We start from the raw sequence: 20,709 nt of genomic DNA on the forward strand, positions 1-20,709 counted from the left end.
GGGGAAAGAAATCTCATTTCAAAATTTGTTGGGATGAGCGAGTTATAGTCCATTTTATAAAGAGTGTGTGCCACGTCACCCAAAATTAAAACCTCTATAACTCTCTCTCTCACTTTATGTCCAAAAGTGGTTAAATTTCTACCAATCGGAGGTCTTCAAATTCTCTTTCAGGGGACAGAAATCACGTTTCAAAATTCATTGGGGTTAGAGAGTTGTAGTCTGTTTTATAAAGAGTGTGTTAAACGTCACCAAAAATTAAAACCTCCATAACTCTCTGATTTTAAGTGCAAAAGTGGAAAAATTTCTACCAATTGGAGGTCTTCAAATTCTCTTTCAATGGAAAAAATCTCATTCAAGATTAGCGGGGGTGAGAGCGTTTCGGTCCATGAAATACTCAAGAGGGGGGGTGAATTGAATTTAACTCAATATTAGGCCTTTTGAAAATTATCTATAAACCCTAATTGGAATTTTTCTTCACTTAATTAAATATTTGGTTAGTGCAAATATAATTGAAAGAACAAAGTGAAAAGCCAAACCAAAACAACAATGGAAATGCAAGAGTGAGAAATGACACACCGATATATAGTGGTTCGGCCAACGGCCTACTCCACTCTACTCAAGGTCGCACTTGAGGGATTCCACTATTGGAGACCTCCACGATGCCCGGCTCCGAGGCGGTTACAAATCCAAGGGATATTAAACAAGGATGCCCTTACACCTTTACAAAGACTCTCCTTCTCCGCCGAGTTCTAAGCGGTTGCTCTCTAGGGAATTAAAAAGGGAATGCCCTAGCCACCTATACAAGATTTGAAAGAGAATAGCTTGGCTTCTTCTTGAAAGCTTGATGCTCTTTGTAGACCCTTGATTGCTCTTCAAAGATGGTGATTTGCAAGTGAAAGCACTACTATATCCAAACTCAAAAGATTCACAAGTGAAAGGCAAGTTTGGGATGAAAAACAAAAACTCAAGCTAAAATGGATTGCAAATGTTTTTTATGCTTAAGGATGTTTTTCAAAGATCAAGAGAGAGGAAATAATCCTCTTGAAGTTGTATAAATAGTGTCTCCTCAAAATATGACCGTTTGGGCTTAAGAGAATAAGAAAACAATTTTTTAATCAAAACCCAACGGCTCTTTTTTGAGCTGTCGCAAGGTTCTCGGAGTTCCGAGAACCATTCTCGGAGTTCCGAGAATTCTCGGAGTTCCGAGAAATATTCTCGGAGTTCCGAGACAACGGCCAGAAGAAATAAAATTTCTACTGGACCATTTCTCGGAGTTCCGAGAAATTTTCTCGGAGTTCCGAGAAAATGTCCAGATGCTACTGGACCTTTTCTCGGAGTTCCGAGCTCGGAGCTCCGAGAAAAATTCTCGGAGTTCCGAGAAGCCTAAAAATCCACAGATTTTGATTTTTATTGCTTATTTGATTTTTAGCTTTTGGAACTCAACTCCTATGATTATTTTGGAATGTTTATGAGGGTCCCAACATGTTGGTCCACCACATAACCATTCACTAATGCATTTTAAGTTCTTAAGTGTTCTTTGAAAACCAAGTTGAAAACACTTTGAAAACGTTTTGCCTTGACTTGAAAATCTAAAGAGAAAGGATGTACAATGATACCTATGCAACTTTCAACTTCTCTTTAGTCTTGGTCTTCAATTGATCTTCCATCTTGTGTATGCTTGCTTGAGAGATGAGGTGAGCTTCACTTAGCTCCTTTGACTCTTGTATGGGATATCTCCAAGCATGACCATGTTGTGTGTTGGTTTCTTCAATGATCAATCCTATCTCAAACACAACACTTCAAAGCAAATTGATTAGTATTCAAAAACACAATCAATTATGTTTAGAATCATCAAAACAAGATAGGAGAGTAGACCCTTGGGCTTACAGTCCATTTTATAAAAAGAGCGAAACGTCACCCAAAATTAAAACCTCCATAAGTCTCATTTTAGCTTCAAAAGTGGTGAAATTTCTACCAATAGGAGGTCTTCAAATTCTCTTTTACCGGAAAAAAATCTCATTTAAAAATTCGGTGGGATGACGGAGTTTTTTTCCATTTTATAAAGAGTGTGTTAAACGTCACTCAAAATTAAAACCTCAATAAGTCTCGCCTTTTAAGTCTAAAAGTGGTGAAATTTCTACCAATCGGTGGTCTTAAGATACCATTTCAGGGGAAGGAAATCTCATTCCAAAATTCATTGCGGTGAGAGAGTTGTAGTCCGGTTTATAAAGAGTGTAATAAACATCACCAAAAATTAAAACCTCCAAAACTCTCTCATTTTAAGTGCAAAATTGGTGAAATTTCTACCAATTGGAGGTCTTCAAATTCTCTTTCAGTGGAAAAAATCTCATTTAAGATTAGGTGGGGTGAGAGCGTTTTGGTCCATTTTTTAAAGTGTGCGAAACGTCACCCAAAATTAAAACCTCCATAACTCTCTAATTTTAAGTCCAAAAGTGGTGAAATTTCTACCAATCGGAGGTCCTAAGATTCTATTTCAGGGAGAGAAATCACATTTCAAAATTTGTTGGGATGAGAGTTGTAGTCAAATATAAAGAGTGTGCGAAACGTCAACCAAAATTAAAACCTCTATAACTCTCTCACTTTAAGTCCAAAAGTGGTGAAATTTCTACCAATCGGAATTCTTCAAATTTTCTTTCAGGAGAGTGAAATCTCGTTTCACAATTCATTGGGGTGAGAGAGTTGTATTCCCTTTTATAAAGTGTGTTAAACATCACCCAAAATTAAAACCTCCATAACTCTCTGATTGTAAGTGCAATAGTGGTGAAATTTCTACCAATTGGAGGTCTTCAAATTCTCTTTCAGTGGAAAAAATCTCATTTAAGATTAGGTGGGGTGAGAGCGTTTTGGTCCATTTTTTAAAGTGTGCGAAACGTCACCCAAAATTAAAACCTCCATAACTCTCTCATTTTAAGTCCAAAAGTGGTGAAATTTCTACCAATCGGAGGTCCTAAGATTCTATTTCAGGGAAAGAAATCTCATTCCAAAATTTGTTGGGATGAGAGTTGTAGTCCATTTTATAAAGTGTGTGCAAAAAGTCACCCAAAATTAAAACCTCTATAACTCTCTCACTTTAAGTCCAAAAGTGGTGAAATTTCTGCCTATCAGAGGTCTTCAAATTTTCTTCCAGGGGAGAGAGATCTCGTTTCAAAATTCATTGGGGTGATAGGGTTGTAGTCCGTTTTATAAATAGTGTGTGTTAAATGACACCAAAATTAAAACCTCCATAACTCTCTCATTTTAAGTGCAAAAGTCGTGAAATTTCTACCAATTGGAGGTCTTCAAATTCTCTTTTAATGGAAAAAATCTTGGTTAAGATTTAGTGGGGTGGGAGCGTTTTGGCCCATTTTATAATGAGTGCGAAACGTCACCCAAAATTTAAACCTTCACAACTCTTTCATTTTAGGTTCAAAAGTGGTGAAATTTCTACCAATCGGAGGTCTTCAAATTCTCTTTCAGGGGAAAGAAATCTCGTTTCAAAATTTGTTGGGGTGAGAGAGTTGTAGTCCATTTTGTAAAGAGTGTTCGAAACGTCACCCAAAATTAAAAGCACCATAAGTCTCATTTTAAGACCAAAAGTGGTGAAATTTCTACCAACTGGATGTCTTCAAATTCTCTTTTTTGTCCATTTTATAAAGAGTGTGTGAAACGTCACCCAAAATTAAAACCTCAATAAGTCTCGCCTTTTAAGTCCAAATGTGGTGAAATTTCTACCAATCGGAGGTCCTAAGATTCCATTTCAGGGGAAAGAAATCTCATTCCAAAATACATTGGGGTGAGAGAGTTGTAGTCTGTTTTATAAAGAGTGTGTTAAACATCACCCAAAATTAAAACCTCCATAACTCTCTCATTTTAAGTGCAAAAGTGGTGAAATTTCTACCAATTGGAGGTCCTCAAATTCTCTTTCAATGGAAAAAACCTCATTTAAGATTAGGTGGGGTGAGAGCGTTTTGGTCCATTTTTTTAAGAGTGCGAAACGTCACCCAAAATTAAAACCTCCATAACTCTCGCATTTTAGGTCCAAAAGTGGTGAAATTTCTACCAATCGGAGGTCCTAAGATTCTATTTCAGGGAAAGAAATCTCATTTCAAAATTTGTTGGGATGAGAGTTGTAGTCCATTTTATAAAGAGTGTGTGAAACGTCACCCAAAATTAAAACCACCATAACTCTCGCATTTTAACTCCAAAAGTGGTGAAATTTCTACCAATCGGAGGTCCTAAGATTCTATTTCAGGGACAGAAATCTGATTTCAAAATTTGTTGGGATGAGAGTTGTAGTCCATTTTATAAAGTCTATGCGGAACGTCACCCAAAATTAAAACCTCTATAACTCTCTCTCACTTTAAGTCCAAAAGTCGTGAAATTTCTACCAATCGGAGGTCTTCAAATTTCTTTCAGGGGAGAGAAATCTCGTTTCAAAATTCATTGGGGTGAGAGAGTTGTAGTCCGTTTTATAAAGAGTGTGTTAAATGTCACCAAAAATTAAAATCTCCATAACTCTCTCATTTTAATTGCAAAAGTGGTGAAATTTCTACAAATTGGAGGTCTTCAAATTCTATTTCAATCGAAAAAATCTCATTTAAAATTAGCGGGGGCGAGAGCGTTTTGGTCCATTTTATAAAGAGTGTGAAACGTCACCCAAAATTAAAACCTCCATAACTCTCGCATTTTAAGTCCAAAAGTGGTGAAATTTCTACCAATCGGAGGTCTTCAAATTCTCTTTCAGGAGAGAGAAATCTCGTTTCAAAATTCATTGGGGTGAGTGAGTTGTAGTCCGTTTTATAAAGAGTTAAACGTCACCAAAATTAAAACCTCCATAAGTTTCGCATTTTAAGTGCAAAAGTGGTGAAATTTATTGCAATTGGAGGTCTTCAAATTCTCTTTCAATGGAAGAAATCTTGTTTAAGATTAGGTGGGCTGGGACTGTTTTGGCGCATTTTATAAAGAGTGCGAAACGTCACCCAAAATTAAAACCTCCATAACTCTAGCATTTTAAGTCCAAAAGTGGTGAAATTTCTACCAATCGGAGGTCCTAAGATTCTATTTCAGGGAAAGAAATCTCATTTCAAAAATTATTGGGAAAGAACTCTCTCTCACTTTAAGTAAAAAAGGGGTGAAATTTCTACCAATTGGATGTCTTCAAATTCTCTTTTAACGGAAAAAATCTCATTTAAAAATTCGGTGGGATGAGGGACTTTTTGTCCATTTTATAAAGAGTGTGTGAAACATTACCCAAAATTAAAAGCACCATAACTCTCTCATTTTAAGTCCAAAAGTGTTGAAATTTCTACCAATCGGAGGTCCTAAGATTCTATTTCAGGGGAAAGAAATCTCATTTCAAAATTTGTTGGGATGAGCGAGTTATAGTCCATTTTATAAAGAGTGTGTGCCACGTCACCCAAAATTAAAACCTCTATAACTCTCTCTCTCACTTTATGTCCAAAAGTGGTTAAATTTCTACCAATCGGAGGTCTTCAAATTCTCTTTCAGGGGACAGAAATCACGTTTCAAAATTCATTGGGGTTAGAGAGTTGTAGTCTGTTTTATAAAGAGTGTGTTAAACGTCACCAAAAATTAAAACCTCCATAACTCTCTGATTTTAAGTGCAAAAGTGGTAAAATTTCTACCAATTGGAGGTCTTCAAATTCTCTTTCAATGGAAAAAATCTCATTCAAGATTAGCGGGGGTGAGAGCGTTTCGGTCCATTTTGTAAAAAGAGCGAAACGTCACCCAAAATTAAAACCTCCATAAGTCTCTCATTTTAGCTTCAAAACTAGTGAAATTTCTACCAATAGGAGGTCTTCAAATTCTCTTTTACCGGAAAAAAATCTCATTTAAAAATTCGGTGGGATGACGGAGTTTTTTTCCATTTTATAAAGAGTGTGTGAAACGTCACTCAAAATTAAAACCTCAATAAGTCTCGCCTTTTAAGTCTTAAAGTGGTGAAATTTCTACCAATCGGTGGTCTTAAGATACCATTTCAGGGGAAGGAAATCTCATTCCAAAATTCATTGCGGTGAGAGAGTTGTAGTCCGGTTTATAAAGAGTGTGATAAACATCACCAAAAATTAAAACCTCCATAACTCTCTCATTTTAAGTGCAAAAGTGGTGAAATTTCTACCAATTGGAGGTCTTCAAATTCTCTTTCAGTGGAAAAAATCTCATTTAAGATTAGGTGGGGTGAGAGCGTTTTGGTCCATTTTTTAAAGTGTGCGAAACGTCACCCAAAATTAAAACCTCCATAACTCTCTAATTTTAAGTCCAAAAGTGGTGAAATTTCTACCAATCGGAGGTCCTAAGATTCTATTTCAGGGAAAGAAATCTCATTTCAAAATTTGTTGGGATGAGAGTTGTAGTCCATTTTATAAAGAGTGTGCGAAACGTCAACCAAAATTAAAACCTCTATAACTCTCTCACTTTAAGTCCAAAAGTGGTGAAATTTCTACCAATCGGAATTCTTCAAATTTTCTTTCAGGAGAGTGAAATCTCGTTTCACAATTCATTGGGGTGAGAGAGTTTTATTCCGTTTTATAAAGTGTGTTAAACATCACCCAAAATTAAAACCTCCATAACTCTCTCATTGTAAGTGCAATAGTGATAAAATTTCTACAAATTGGAGGTCTACAAATTCTCTTTCAGTGGAAAAAATCTCATTTAAGATTAGGTGGGGTGAGAGCGTTTTGGTCCATTTTTTAAAGTGTGCGAAACGTCACCCAAAATTAAAACCTCCATAACTCTCTCATTTTAAGTCCAAAAGTGGTGAAATTTCTACCAATCGGAGGTCCTAAGATTCTATTTCAGGGAAAGAAATCTCATTCCAAAATTTGTTGGGATGAGAGTTGTAGTCCATTTTATAAAGTGTGTGCGAAAAGTCACCCAAAATTAAAACCTCTATAACTCTCTCACTTTAAGTCCAAAAGTGGTGAAATTTCTGCCTATCAGAGGTCTTCAAATTTTCTTCCAGGGGAGAGAAATCTCATTTCAAAATTCATTGGGGTGAGAGGGTTGTAGTCCGTTTTATAGATAGTGTGTGTTAAATGACACCAAAATTAAAACCTCCATAACTCTCTCATTTTAAGTGCAAAAGTGGTGAAATTTCTACCAATTGGAGGTCTTCAAATTCTCTTTCAATGGAAAAAATCTTGGTTAAGATTTAGTGGGGTGGGAGCGTTTTGGCCCATTATATAATGAGTGCGAAACGTCACCCAAAATTTAAACCTTCACAACTCTTTCATTTTAGGTTCAAAAGTGGTGAAATTTCTACCAATCGGAGGTCTTCAAATTCTCTTTCAGGGGAAAGAAATCTCGTTTCAAAATTTGTTGGGGTGAGAGAGTTGTAGTCCATTTTGTAAAGAGTGTTTGAAACGTCACCCTAAATTAAAAGCACCATAAGTCTCATTTTAAGTCCAAAAGTGGTGAAATTTCTACCAACTGGATGTCTTCAAATTCTCTTTTTTGTCCATTTTATAAAGAGTGTGTGAAACGTCACCCAAAATTAAAACCTCAATAAGTCTCGCCTTTTAAGTCCAAATGTGGTGAAGTTTCTACCAATCGGAGGTCCTAAGATTCCATTTCAGGGGAAAGAAATCTCATTCCAAAATACATTGGGGTGAGAGAGTTGTAGTCTGTTTTATAAAGAGTGTGTTAAACATCACCCAAACTTAAAACCTCCATAACTCTCTCATTTTAAGTGCAAAAGTGGTGAAATTTCTACCAATTGGAGGTCTTCAAATTCTCTTTCAATGGAAAAAATCTCATTTAAGATTAGGTGGGGTGAGAGCGTTTTGGTCCATTTTTTTAAGAGTGCGAAACGTCACCCAAAATTAAAACCTCCATAACTCTCGCATTTTAGGTCCAAAAGTGGTGAAATTTCTACCAATCGGAGGTCCTAAGATTCTATTTCAGGGAAAGAAATCTCATTTCAAAATTTGTTGGGATGAGAGTTGTAGTCCATTTTATAAAGAGTGTGTGAAACGTCACCCAAAATTAAAACCACCATAACTCTCGCATTTTAAGTCCAAAAGTGGTGAAATTTCTACCAATCGGAGGTCCTAAGATTCTATTTCAGGGACAGAAATCTGATTTCAAAATTTGTTGGGATGAGAGTTGTAGTCCATTTTATAAAGTCTGTGCGGAACGTCACCCAAAATTAAAACCTCTATAACTCTCTCTCACTTTAAGTCCAAAAGTCGTGAAATTTCTACCAATCGGAGGTCTTCAAATTTCTTTCAGGGGAGAGAAATCTCGTTTCAAAATTGACTGGGGTGAGAGAGTTGTAGTCCGTTTTATAAAGAGTGTGTTAAATGTCCCCAAAAATTAAAATCTTCATAACTCTCTCATTTTAATTGCAAAAGGGGTGAAATTTCTACAAATTGGAGGTCTTCAAATTCTATTTCAATCGAAAAAATCTCATTTAAAATTAGGTGGGGTGAGAGCGTTTTGGTCCATTTTTTAAAGTGTGCGAAACGTCACCCAAAATTAAAACCTCCATAACTCTCGCATTTTAAGTCCAAAAGTGGTGAAATTTCTACCAATCGGAGGTCCTAAGATTCTATTTCAGGGACAGAAATCTGATTTCAAAATTTGTTGGGATGAGAGTTGTAGTCCATTTTATAAAGTCTGTGCAGAACGTCACCCAAAATTAAAACCTCTATAACTCTCTCTCACTTTAAGTCCAAAAGTCGTGAAATTTCTACCAATCGGAGGTCTTCAAATTTCTTTCAGGGGAGAGAAATCTCGTTTCAAAATTCACTGGGGTGAGAGAGTTGTAGTCCGTTTTATAAAGAGTGTGTTAAATGTCACCAAAAATTAAAATCTTCATAACTCTCTCATTTTAATTGCAAAAGTGGTGAAATTTCTACAAATTGGAGGTCTTCAAATTCTATTTCAATCGAAAAAATCTCATTTAAAATTAGCGGGGGCGAGAGCGTTTTGGTCCATTTTATAAAGAGTGTGAAACGTCACCCAAAATTAAAACCTCCATAACTCTCGCATTTTAATTCCAAAAGTGGTGAAATTTCTACCAATCGAAGGTCTTCAAATTCTCTTTCAGGAGAGAGAAATCTCGTTTCAAAATTCATTGGGGTGAGTGAGTTGTAGTCCGTTTTATAAAGAGTTAAACGTCACCAAAATTAAAACCTCCATAAGTTTCGCATTTTAAGTGCAAAAGTGGTGAAATTTATTGCAATTTGAGGTTTTCAAATTCTCTTTCAATGGAAGAAATCTTGTTTAAGATTAGGTGGGCTGGGACTGTTTTGGCGCATTTTATAAAGAGTGCGAAACGTCACCCAAAATTAAAAGCTCCATAACTCTAGCATTTTAAGTCCAAAAGTGGAGAAATTTCTACCAATCGGAGGTCCGAAGATTCTATTTCAGGGAAAGAAATCTCATTTCAAAATTTATTGGGAAAGAACTCTCTCTCACTTTAAGTAAAAAAGGGGTGAAATTTCTACCAATTGGATGTCTTCAAATTCTCTTTCAACGGAAAAAATCTCATTTAAAAATTCGGTGGGATGAGGGACTTTTTGTCCATTTTATAAAGAGTGTGTGAAACATCACCCAAAATTAAAAGCACCATAACTCTCTCATTTTAAGTCCAAAAGTGTTGAAATTTCTACCAATCGGAGGTCCAAAGATTCTATTTCAGGGGAAAGAAATCTCATTTCAAAATTTGTTGGGATGAGCGAGTTATAGTCCATTTTATAAAGAGTGTGTGCCACGTCACCCAAAATAAAAACCTCTATAACTCTCTCTCTCACTTTATGTCCAAAAGTGGTTAAATTTCTACCAATCGGAGGTCTTCAAATTCTCTTTCAGGGGACAGAAATCACGTTTCAAAATTCATTGGGGTTAGAGAGTTGTAGTCTGTTTTATAAAGAGTGTGTTAAACGTCGCCAAAAATTAAAACCTCCATAACTCTCTGATTTTAAGTGCAAAAGTGGTAAAATTTCTACCAATTGGAGGTCTTCAAATTCTCTTTCAATGGAAAAAATCTCATTCAAGATTAGCGGGGGTGAGAGCGTTTCGGTCCATTTTATAAAAGGAGCGAAACGTCACCCAAAATTAAAACCTCCATAAGTCTCTCATTTTAGCTTCAAAAGCGGTGAAATTTCTACCAATAGGAGGTCTTCAAATTCTCTTTTACCGGAAAAAAATCTCATTTAAAAATTCGGTGGGATGACGGAGTTTTTTTCCATTTTATAAAGAGTGTGTGAAACGTCACTCAAAATTAAAACCTCAATAAGTCTCGCCTTTTAAGTCTAAAAGTGGTGAAATTTCTACCAATCGGTGGTCTTAAGATACCATTTCAGGGGAAGGAAATCTCATTCCAAAATTCATTGCGGTGAGAGAGTTGTAGTCCGGTTTATAAAGAGTGTGATAAACATCACCAAAAATTAAAACCTCCATAACTCTCTCATTTTAAGTGCAAAAGTGGTGAAATTTCTACCAATTGGAGGTCTTCAAATTCTCTTTCAGTGGAAAAAATCTCATTTAAGATTAGGTGGGGTGAGAGCGTTTTGGTCCATTTTTTAAAGTGTGCGAAACGTCACCCAAAATTAAAACCTCCATAACTCTCTAATTTTAAGTCCAAAAGTGGTGAAATTTCTACCAATCGGAGTTCCTAAGATTCTATTTCAGGGAAAGAAATCTCATTTCAAAATTTGTTTGGATGAGAGTTGTAGTCCATTTTATAAAGAGTGTGCGAAACGTCAACCAAAATTAAAACCTCTATAACTCTCTCACTTTATGTCCAAAAGTGGTGAAATTTCTACCAATCGGAATTCTTCAAATTTTCTTTCAGGAGAGTGAAATCTCGTTTCACAATTCATTGGGGTGAGAGAGTTGTATTCCCTTTTATAAAGTGTGTTAAACATCACCCAAAATTAAAACCTCCACAACTCTCTCATTGTAAGTGCAATAGTGGTGAAATTTCTACCAATTGGAGGTCTTCAAATTCTCTTTCAGTGGAAAAAATCTCATTTAAGATTAGGTGGGGTGAGAGCGTTTTGGTCCATTTTTTAAAGTGTGCGAAACGTCACCCAAAATTAAAACCTCCATAACTCTCTCATTTTAAGTCCAAAAGTGGTGAAATTTCTACCAATCGGAGGTCCTAAGATTCTATTTCAGGGAAAGAAATCTCATTCCAAAATTTGTAGGGATGAGAGTTGTAGTCCATTTTATAAAGTGTGCGAAAAGTCACCCAAAATTAAAACCTCTATAACTCTCTCACTTTAAGTCCAAAAGTGGTGAAATTTCTGCCTATCAGAGGTCTTCAAATTTTCTTCCAGGGGAGAGAAATCTCGTTTCAAAATTCATTGGGGTGAGAGGGTTGTAGTCCGTTTTATAAATAGTGTGTGTTAAATGACACCAAAATTAAAACCTCCATAACTCTCTCATTTTAAGTGCAAAAGTGGTGAAATTTCTACCAATTGGAGGTCTTCAAATTCTCTTTCAATGGAAAAAATCTTGGTTAAGATTTAGTGGGGTGGGAGCGTTTTGGCCCATTTTATAATGAGTGCGAAACGTCACCCAAAATTTAAACCTTCACAACTCTTTCATTTTAGGTTCAAAAGTGGTGAAATTTCTACCAATCGGAGGTCTTCAAATTCTCTTTCAGGGGAAAGAAATCTCGTTTCAAAATTTGTTGGGGTGAGAGAGTTGTAGTCCATTTTGTAAAGAGTGTTCGAAACGTCACCCAAAATTAAAAGCACCATAAGTCTCATTTTAAGTCCAAAAGTGGTGAAATTTCTACCAACTGGATGTCTTCAAATTCTCTTTTTTGTCCATTTTATAAAGAGTGTGTGAAACGTCACCCAAAATTAAAACCTCAATAAGTCTCGCCTTTTAAGTCCAAATGTGGTGAAGTTTCTACCAATCGGAGGTCCTAAGATTCCATTTCAGGGGAAAGAAATCTCATTCCAAAATACATTGGGGTGAGAGAGTTGTAGTCTGTTTTATAAAGAGTGTGTTAAACATCACCCAAAATTAAAACCTCCATAACTCTCTCATTTTAAGTGCAAAAGTGGTGAAATTTCTACCAATTGGAGGTCTTCAAATTCTCTTTCAATGGAAAAAACCTCATTTAAGATTAGGTGGGGTGAGAGCGTTTTGGTCCATTTTTTTAAGAGTGCGAAACGTCACCCAAAATTAAAACCTCATTAACTCTCGCATTTTAGGTCCAAAAGTGGTGAAATTTCTACCAATCGGAGGTCCTAAGATTCTATTTCAGGGACAGAAATCTGATTTCAAAATTTGTTGGGATGAGAGTTGTAGTCCATTTTATAAAGTCTGTGCGGAACGTCACCCAAAATTAAAACCTCTATAACTCTCTCTCACTTTAAGTCTAAAAGTCGTGAAATTTCTACCAATCGGAGGTCTTCAAATTTCTTTCAGGGGAGAGAAATCTCGTTTCAAAATTCACTGGGGTGAGAGAGTTGTAGTCTGTTTTATAAAGAGTGTGTGAAACGTCACTCAAAATTAAAACCTCAATAAGTCTCGCCTTTTAAGTCTAAAAGTGGTGAAATTTCTACCAATCGGAGGTCTTCAAATTCTCTTTCAGGAGAGAGAAATCTCGTTTCAAAATTCATTGGGGTGAGTGAGTTGTAGTCCGTTTTATAAAGAGTTAAACGTCACCAAAATTAAAACCTCCATAAGTTTCGCATTTTAAGTGCAAAAGTGGTGAAATTTATTGCAATTGGAGGTCTTCAAATTCTCTTTCAATGGAAGAAATCTTGTTTAAGATTAGGTGGGCTGGGACTGTTTTGGCGCATTTTATAAAGAGTGCGAAACGTCACCCAAAATTAAAACCTCCATAACTCTAGCATTTTAAGTCCAAAAGTGGTGAAATTTCTACCAATCAGAGGTCCTAAGATTCTATTTCAGGGAACGAAATCTCATTTCAAAATTTATTGGGAAAGAACTCTCTCTCACTTTAAGTAAAAAAGGGGTGAAATTTCTACCAATTGGATGTCTTCAAATTCTCTTTCAACGGAAAAAATCTCATTTAAAAATTCGGTGGGATGAGGGACTTTTTGTCCATTTTATAAAGAGTGTGTGAAACATCACCCAAAATTAAAAGCACCATAACTCTCTCATTTTAAGTCCAAAAGTGTTGAAATTTCTACCAATCGGAGGTCCTAAGATTCTATTTCAGGGGAAAGAAATCTGATTTCAAAATTTGTTGGGATGAGCGAGTTATAGTCCATTTTATAAAGAGTGTGTGCCACGGCACCCAAAATTAAAACCTCTATAACTCTCTCTCTCACATTATGTCCAAAAGTGGTTAAATTTCTACCAATCGGAGGTCTTCAAATTCTCTTTCAGGGGACAGAAATCACGTTTCAAAATTCATTAGGGTTAGAGAGTTGTAGTCTGTTTTATAAAGAGTGTGTTAAACGTCGCCAAAAATTAAAACCTCCATAACTCTCTGATTTTAAGTGCAAAAGTGGTAAAATTTCACCAAATGGAGGTCTTCAAATTCTCTTTCAATGGAAAAAATCTCATTCAAGATTAGCGGGGGTGAGAGCGTTTCGGTCCATTTTATAAAAAGAGCGAAACGTCACCCAAAATTAAAACCTCCATAAGTCTCTCATTTTAGCTTCAAAAGCGGTGAAATTTCTACCAATAGGAGGTCTTCAAATTCTCTTTTACCGGAAAAAAATCTCATTTAAAAATTCGGTGGGATGACGGAGTTTTTTTCCATTTTATAAAGAGTGTGTGAAACGTCACTCAAAATTAAAACCTCAATAAGTCTCGCCTTTTAAGTCTTAAAGTGGTGAAATTTCTACCAATCGGTGGTCTTAAGATACCATTTCAGGGGAAGGAAATCTCATTCCAAAATTCATTGCGGTGAGAGAGTTGTAGTCCGGTTTATAAAGAGTGTGATAAACATCACCAAAAATTAAAACCTCCATAACTCTCTCATTTTAAGTGCAAAAGTGGTGAAATTTCTACCAATTGGAGGTCTTCAAATTCTCTTTCAGTGGAAAAAATCTCATTTAAGATTAGGTGGGGTGAGAGCGTTTTGGTCCATTTTTTAAAGTGTGCGAAACGTCACCCAAAATTAAAACCTCCATAACTCTCTAATTTTAAGTCCAAAAGTGGTGAAATTTCTACCAATCGGAGTTCCTAAGATTCTATTTCAGGGAAAGAAATCTCATTTCAAAATTTGTTGGGATGAGAGTTGTAGTCCATTTTATAAAGAGTGTGCGAAACGTCAACCAAAATTAAAACCTCTATAACTCTCTCACTTTAAGTCCAAAAGTGGTGAAATTTCTACCAATCGGAATTCTGCAAATTTTCTTTCAGGAGAGTGAAATCTCGTTTCACAATTCATTGGGGTGAGAGAGTTGTATTCCGTTTTATAAAGTGTGATAAACATCACCCAAAATTAAAACCTCCATAACTCTCTCATTGTAAGTGCAATAGTGGTGAAATTTCTACCAATTGGAGGTCTTCAAATTCTCTTTCAGTGGAAAAAATCTCATTTAAGATTAGGTGGGGTGAGAGCGTTTTGGTCCATTTTTTAAAGTGTGCGAAACGTCACCCAAAATTAAAACCTCCATAACTCTCTCATTTTAAGTCCAAAAGTGGTGAAATTTCTACCAATCGGAGGTCCTAAGATTCTATTTCAGGGAAAGAAATCTCATTCCAAAATTTGTTGGGATGAGAGTTGTAGTCCATTTTATAAAGTGTGTGCGAAAAGTCACCCAAAATTAAAACCTCTGTAACTCTCTCACTTTAAGTCCAAAAGTGGTGAAATTTCTGCCTATCAGAGGTCTTCAAATTTTCTTCCAGGGGAGAGAAATCTCGTTTCAAAATTCATTGGGGTGAGAGGGTTGTAGTCCGTTTTATAAATAGTGTGTGTTAAATGACACCAAAATTAAAACCTCCATAACTCTCTCATTTTAAGTGCAAAAGTGGTGAAATTTCTACCAATTGGAGGTCTTCAAATTCTCTTTCAATGGAAAAAATCTTGGTTAAGATTTAGTGGGGTGGGAGCGTTTTGGCCCATTTTATAATGAGTGCGAAACGTCACCCAAAATTAAAACCTCAATAAGTCTCGCCTTTTAAGTCCAAATGTGGTGAAGTTTCTTCCAATCGGAGGTCCTAAGATTCCATTTCAGGGGAAAGAAATCTCATTGCAAAATACACTGGGGTGAGAGAGTTGTAGTCTGTTTTATAAAGAGTGTGTTAAACATCACCCAAAATTAAAACCTCCATAACACTCTCATTTTAAGTGCAAAAGTGGTGAAATTTCTACCAATTGGAGGTCTTCAAATTCTCTTTCAATGGAGAAAACCTCATTTAAGATTAGGTGGGGTGAGAGCGTTTTGGTCCATTTTTTTAAGAGTGCGAAACGTCACCCAAAATGAAAACCTCCATAACTCTCGCATTTTAGGTCCAAAAGTGGTGAAATTTCTACCAATCGGAGGTCCTAAGATTCTATTTCAGGGAAAGAAATCTCATTTCAAAATTTGTTGGGATGAGGGTTGTAGTCCATTTTATAAAGAGTGTGCGAAACGTCACTCAAAATTAAAACCACCATAACTCTCGCATTTTAAGTCCAAAAGTGGTGAAATTTCTACCAATCGGAGGTCCTAAGATTCTATTTCAGGGACAGAAATCTGATTTCAAAATTTGTTGGGATGAGAGTTGTAGTCCATTTTATAAAGTCTGTGCGGAACGTCACCCAAAATTAAAACCTCTATAACTCTCTCTCACTTTAAGTCCAAAAGTCGTGAAATTTCTACCAATCGGAGGTCTTCAAATTTCTTTCAGGGGAGAGAAATCTCGTTTCAAAATTCACTGGGGTGAGAGAGTTGTAGTCCGTTTTATAAAGAGTGTGTTAAATGTCACCAAAAATTAAAATCTTCATAACTCTCTCATTTTAATTGCAAAAGTGGTGAAATTTCTACAAATTGGAGGTCTTCAAATTCTATTTCAATCGAAAAAATCTCATTTAAAATTAGCGGGGGCGAGAGCGTTTTCGTCCATTTTATAAAGAGTGTGAAACGTCACCCAAAATTAAAACCTCCATAACTCTCGCATTTTAATTCCAAAAGTGGTGAAATTTCTACCAATCGGAGGTCTTCAAATTCTCTTTCAGGAGAGAGAAATCTCGTTTCAAAATTCATTGGGGTGAGTGAGTTGTAGTCCGTTTTATAAAGAGTTAAACGTCACCAAAATTAAAACCTCCATAAGTTTCGCATTTTAAGTGCAAAAGTGGTGAAATTTATTGCAATTTGAGGTTTTCAAATTCTCTTTCAATGGAAGAAATCTTGTTTAAGATTAGGTGGGCTGGGACTGTTTTGGCGCATTTTATAAAGAGTGCGAAACGTCACCCAAAATTAAAAGCTCCATAACTCTAGCATTTTAAGTCCAAAAGTGGTGAAATTTCTACCAATCGGAGGTCCTAAGATTCTATTTCAGGGAAAGAAATCTCATTTCAAAATTTATTGGGAAAGAACTCTCTCTCACTTTAAGTAAAAAAAGGGTGAAATTTCTACCAATTGGATGTCTTCAAATTCTCTTTCAACGGAAAAAATCTCATTTAAAAATTCGGTGGGATGAGGGACTTTTTGTCCATTTTATAAAGAGTGTGTGAAACATCACCCAAAATTAAAAGCACCATAACTCTCTCATTTTAAGTCCAAAAGTGTTGAAATTTCTACCAATCGGAGGTCCAAAGATTCTATTTCAGGGGAAAGAAATCTCATTTCAAAATTTGTTGGGATGAGCGAGTTATAGTCCATTTTATAAAGAGTGTGTGCCACGTCACCCAAAATAAAAACCTCTATAACTCTCTCTCTCACTTTATGTCCAAAAGTGGTTAAATTTCTACCAATCGGAGGTCTTCAAATTCTCTTTCAGGGGACAGAAATCACGTTTCAAAATTCATTAGGGTTAGAGAGTTGTAGTCTGTTTTATAAAGAGTGTGTTAAACGTCGCCAAAAATTAAAACCTCCATAACTCTCTGATTTTAAGTGCAAAAGTGGTAAAATTTCTACCAATTGGAGGTCTTCAAATTCTCTTTCAATGGAAAAAATCTCATTCAAGATTAGCGGGGGTGAGAGCGTTTCGGTCCATTTTATAAAAAGAGCGAAACGTCACCCAAAATTAAAACCTCCATAAGTCTCTCATTTTAGCTTCAAAAGCGGTGAAATTTCTACCAATAGGAGGTCTTCAAATTCTCTTTTACCGGAAAAAAATCTCATTTAAAAATTCGGTGGGATGACGGAGTTTTTTTCCATTTTATAAAGAGTGTGTGAAACGTCACTCAAAATTAAAAATTCAATAAGTCTCGCCTTTTAAGTCTAAAAGTGGTGAAATTTCTACCAATCGGTGGTCTTAAGATACCATTTCAGGGGAAGGAAATCTCATTCCAAAATTCATTGCGGTGAGAGAGTTGTAGTCCGGTTTATAAAGAGTGTGATAAACATCACCAAAAATTAAAACCTCCATAACTCTCTCATTTTAAGTGCAAAAGTGGTGAAATTTCTACCAATTGGAGGTCTTCAAATTCTCTTTCAGTGGAAAAAATCTCATTTAAGATTAGGTGGGGTGAGAGCGTTTTGGTCCATTTTTTAAAGTGTGCGAAACGTCACCCAAAATTAAAACCTCCATAACTCTCTAATTTTAAGTCCAAAAGTGGTGAAATTTCTACCAATCGGAGGTCCTAAGATTCTATTTCAGCGAAAGAAATCTCATTTCAAAATTTGTTGGGATGAGAGTTGTAGTCCATTTTATAAAGAGTGTGCGAAACGTCAACCAAAATTAAAACCTCTATAACTCTCTCACTTTAAGTCCAAAAGTGGTGAAATTTCTACCAATCGGAATTCTTCAAATTTTCTTTCAGGAGAGTGAAATCTCGTTTCACAATTCATTGGGGTGAGAGAGTTGTATTCCGTTTTATAAAGTGTGTTAAACATCACCCAAAATTAAAACCTCCATAACTCTCTCATTGTAAGTGCAATAGTGCTGAAATTTCTACCAATTGGAGGTCTTCAAATTCTCTTTCAGTGAAAAAAATCTCATTTAAGATTAGGTGGGGTGAGAGCGTTTTGGTCCATTTTTTTAAGAGTGCGAAACGTCACCCAAAATTAAAACCTCCATAACTCTCGCATTTTAGGTCCAAAAGTGGTGAAATTTCTACCAATCGGAGGTCCTAAGATTCTATTTCAGGGAAAGAAATCTCATTTCAAAATTTGCTGGGATGAGAGTTGTAGTCCATTTTATAAAGAGTGTGTGAAACGTCACCCAAAATTAAAACCACCATAACTCTCGCATTTTAATTCCAAAAGTGGTGAAATTTCTATCACTCGGAGGTCCTAAGATTCTATTTCAGGGACAGAAATCTGATTTCAAAATTTGTTGGGATGAGAGTTGTAGTCCATTTTATAAAGTCTGTGCGGAACGTCACCCAAAATTAAAACCTCTATAACTCTCTCTCACTTTAAGTCCAAAAGTCGTGAAATTTCTACCAATCGGAGGTCTTCAAATTTCTTTCAGGGGAGAGAAATCTCTTTTCAAAATTCACTGGGGTGAGAGAGTTGTAGTCCGTTTTATAAAGAGTGTGTTAAATGTCACCAAAAATTAAAATCTTCATAACTCTCTCATTTTAATTGCAAAAGTGGTGAAATTTCTACAAATTGGAGGTCTTCAAATTCTATTTCAATCGAAAAAATCTCATTTAAAATTAGCGGGGGCGAGAGCGTTTTGGTCCATTTTATAAAGAGTGTGAAACGTCACCCAAAATTAAAACCTCCATAACTCTCGCATTTTAATTCCAAAAGTGGTGAAATTTCTACCAATCGGAGGTCTTCAAATTCTCTTTCAGGAGAGAGAAATCTCGTTTCAAAATTCATTGGGGTGAGTGAGTTGTAGTCCGTTTTATAAAGAGTTAAACGTCACCAAAATTAAAACCTCCATAAGTTTCGCATTTTAAGTGCAAAAGTGGTGAAATTTATTGCAATTGGAGGTCTTCAAATTCTCTTTCAATGGAAGAAATCTTGTTTAAGATTAGGTGGGCTGGGACTGTTTTGGCGCATTTTATAAAGAGTGCGAAACGTCACCCAAAATTAAAACCTCCATAACTCTAGCATTTTAAGTCCAAACGTGGTGAAATTTCTACCAATCGGAGGTCCTAAGATTCTATTTCAGGGAAAGAAATCTCATTTCAAAATTTATTGGGAAAGAACTCTCTCTCACTTTAAGTAAAAAAGGGGTGAAATTTCTACCAATTGGATGTCTTCAAATTCTCTTTCAACGGAAAAAATCTCATTTAAAAATTCGGTGGGATGAGGGACTTTTTGTCCATTTTATAAAGAGTGTGTGAAACATCACCCAAAATTAAAAGCACCATAACTCTCTCATTTTAAGTCCAAAAGTGTTGAAATTTCTACCAATCGGAGGTCCTAAGATTCTATTTCAGGGGAAAGAAATCTCATTTCAAAATTTGTTGGGATGAGCGAGTTATAGTCCATTTTATAAAGAGTGTGTGCCACGTCACCCAAAATAAAAACCTCTATAACTCTCTCTCTCACTTTATGTCCAAAAGTGGTTAAATTTCTACCAATCGGAGGTCTTCAAATTCTCTTTCAGGGGACAGAAATCACGTTTCAAAATTCATTGGGGTTAGAGAGTTGTAGTCTGTTTTATAAAGAGTGTGTTAAACGTCGCCAAAAATTAAAACCTCCATAACTCTCTGATTTTAAGTGCAAAAGTGGTAAAATTTCTACCAATTGGAGGTCTTCAAATTCTCTTTCAATGGAAAAAATCTCATTCAAGATTAGCGGGGGTGAGAGCGTTTCGTTCCATTTTATAAAAAGAGCGAAACGTCACCCAAAATTAAAACCTCCATAAGTCTCTCATTTTAGCTTCAAAAGCGGTGAAATTTCTACCAATAGGAGGTCTTCAAATTCTCTTTTACCGGAAAAAAATCTCATTTAAAAATTCGGTGGGATGACGGAGTTTTTTTCCATTTTATAAAGAGTGTGTGAAACGTCACTCAAAATTAAAACCTCAATAAGTCTCGCCTTTTAAGTCTAAAAGTGGTGAAATTTCTACCAATCGGTGGTCTTAAGATACCATTTCAGGGGAAGGAAATCTCATTCCAAAATTCATTGCGGTGAGAGGGTTGTAGTCCGGTTTATAAAGAGTGTGATAAACATCACCAAAAATTAAAAGCTCCATAACTCTCTCATTTTAAGTGCAAAAGTGGTGAAATTTCTACCAATTGGAGGTCTTCAAATTCTCTTTCAGTGGAAAAAATCTCATTTAAGATTAGGTGGGGTGAGAGCGTTTTGGTCCATTTTTTAAAGTGTGCGAAACGTCACCCAAAATTAAAACCTCCATAACTCTCTAATTTTAAGTCCAAAAGTGGTGAAATTTCTACCAATCGGAGGTCCTAAGATTCTATTTCAGGGAAAGAAATCTCATTTCAAAATTTGTTGGGATGAGAGTTGTAGTCCATTTTATAAAGAGTGTGCGAAACGTCAACCAAAATTAAAACCTCTATAACTCTCTCACTTTAAGTCCAAAAGTGGTGAAATTTCTACCAATCGGAATTCTTCAAATTTTCTTTCAGGAGAGTGAAATCTCGTTTCACAATTCATTGGGGTGAGAGAGTTGTATTCCGTTTTATAAAGTGTGTTAAACATCACCCAAAATTAAAACCTCCATAACTCTCTC

Source organism: Tasmannia lanceolata, unplaced genomic scaffold, assembly GCF_043159265.1.
Source record: "Tasmannia lanceolata isolate RefF3 unplaced genomic scaffold, GAP_Taslan_0.1 ptg000034l, whole genome shotgun sequence".
NCBI lineage: Eukaryota > Viridiplantae > Streptophyta > Magnoliopsida > Canellales > Winteraceae > Tasmannia > Tasmannia lanceolata.